Raw genomic sequence first — 2,213 nt, forward strand, 5'->3', positions numbered from 1 at the left:
ATGTGGCGAGGGAATTTCCCACACCCCAGTCATTTAAATCAGTACATAATAATGAAAAAAAAAAAAATACCTTACAATTAAAAAGAAGCAGATTTTTACCATCTGAAATTTCTTAAACCAGTGAACCCCTGTAAACATTTCAGTCCAAGGATCCAGTAAACCAATGCGCTCAAATTGAAAGTTCAAAAGGAAATTCAATGGAGTAGAATTTAACACTTTCTCAGAGTTAGATTTTAACACTTTCTGGAGTTAAAATATTAATCATTTGGAGAGTAATTTTAACTCTAAAATTTAGTTAATTATAATTTAAACTCTTTAACCAGTGTTAAAAACACTTCTTAGGGTAAACACAATATGTTTTATGTGGAAATGACTACACTGAAAGCCATACTCTCAACTAGCTGCTTTTATTTCAGGAAATACATAGATTGGATTTTGAAATTCCATGCATGTAAACACTTTGAAATTAACTGCTGTCATAAAATACTGTAAAATCTAACAGCAAAACATTTACATTTAATACATGTCTGCAGTGCCAACAAGAAATGTTTAGTAAAATTGTATACAGCATAGTCAAAAACACATCATTGCATTATATAAAATCAAACCTGAATAATTATAAAATAGTGCAGTAGTATTGTGTAACCAGAGGTAGATATACATCAGATGAAGTAACAAGAAACAACTCCACAGTGATACCAGGATACATTCCATGAATTAGTTTGAGGCGCCTGAATAAAAACAAAACTGAAAGCTGAAGGATGGAGCACAGAGGACAGAACTTAACATTTTGCTTAAATAAGAATACTGCTTGTTCAACTGCCTTGCTCTCAGTTCTTTGACTTCAGTTCTACCTATATCATTATTATATACATTTGTCTTTAAAAAAAAATATGTACAGGCTGGACAGAGCATCATGATACTTTACTTTACTTGAACAGCTCTTCAACAATACCCAAGGTTTCACATGACTGACAAGGCGAAACTTCTCAGTCCAAGACGATGTAAAAGGTGGAAACCTGTGCTTTTGATGTCCCTGAGGAAAGATGATATGGCTGAGGGTTTTCTTTAGTGGCCAGATGATGGTCATCAATACTTTGGCATGACCGAAACACAAGATAAACATCCCTTTATAAACAATAGGCATTAAAGGAAGAGTCCACTTCCAGAACAAAAAAATACAGATAATTTACTCACCCGCTTGTCATCCAAGAGGTTCATGTCTTTCTTTTCTTTCTTCAGTCACAAAGAAATTGTTTTTTTTTTTTAAGAAAAGATAATCGTTCAGACAAATGTAAAAATATATATTTTTTTCAATAACATTTTGAAGTATTATTTAATACTTACCAGTCCTTTGACATCCAAAAAGCAAGAAAACATGTAGTACATCAGCTGAGCCCTGGTCATCTTTTTTCAGTGTTGTTTTATCTCAAAAACTTCTGCTGGACTACACAATAACATCAACAACATGTTATTTACAAAATAAATCATAAAATTACAGTCACTTACTCTTTATTAACTGATTACTAAACACATAACTCACCTGAATTGAGAAAATCTGAGAAACAAATTTCGTCCAGTTTTACTACTACTTCCCTCCATCCAGCACTTCTGTCAACATCCTGACAATGAAGAGAAAACATGTAATTTAAAACAACCTGTTAGTGTGATTGAAAATGCAAAATGTTTAATATGAAAGCCACGAACTCTCATAGGTCACGAGTCACTACTAAAACATTTGTAACGTTAGCCGTTACGACTCAAAACATTGCAGGCATTACTTTACACGTTCATGGCTAAACTATGATCGTTTTTAGCCAGGGTAAAGTTAGACTTAGACACTTCAGTTTACTGACATTGCTAGATATTACCTCGTCTTGTCGGCATGACATTATGGAAGCTTAACAGAATGTTTCTTGAGCGAGTCGCAACTTAAATTTGACAGCAAAACACTCGTTTACAAAAAAATAAGGTGAACAGAAAGACGTAAGCTAATATTAGCTTGTTCACATCGAAAAAAAGTCCGCTCAAAACAGCCATGTTTTGCATCGGAGATTCATTCAACACAAAGTTCGCCGCGGTTATTGGCGTCAGTACACTAACGTAACAGCTATAATCAGCTGTCTGTCAGAAGATAAAGAACATTTTGGAGTTAGTTTTTTACCTACCTCATGACGAAGTAGACAACTTCATCAGTCGATCGTGTGGCAGAA

At 33.9% G+C, this 2,213-nt stretch overlaps 1 long non-coding RNA gene across 1 annotated transcript; it reads right to left on the reverse strand.

Moving 5' to 3' along the window:
- Nucleotides 1-854: 854 nt before the first annotated feature.
- LOC141297396 (uncharacterized) lies at nt 855-1,792 on the reverse strand. Its single transcript, XR_012341379.1, has 4 exons — nt 1,544-1,792; nt 1,348-1,447; nt 1,198-1,236; nt 855-1,095 (listed from the first exon to the last, which is right to left on the reverse strand). It is a non-coding gene; the product is annotated as an uncharacterized lncRNA (long non-coding RNA).
- Nucleotides 1,793-2,213: the final 421 nt, after the last annotated feature.

Source organism: Garra rufa, chromosome 22 (assembly GCF_049309525.1).
Source record: "Garra rufa chromosome 22, GarRuf1.0, whole genome shotgun sequence".
NCBI lineage: Eukaryota > Metazoa > Chordata > Actinopteri > Cypriniformes > Cyprinidae > Garra > Garra rufa.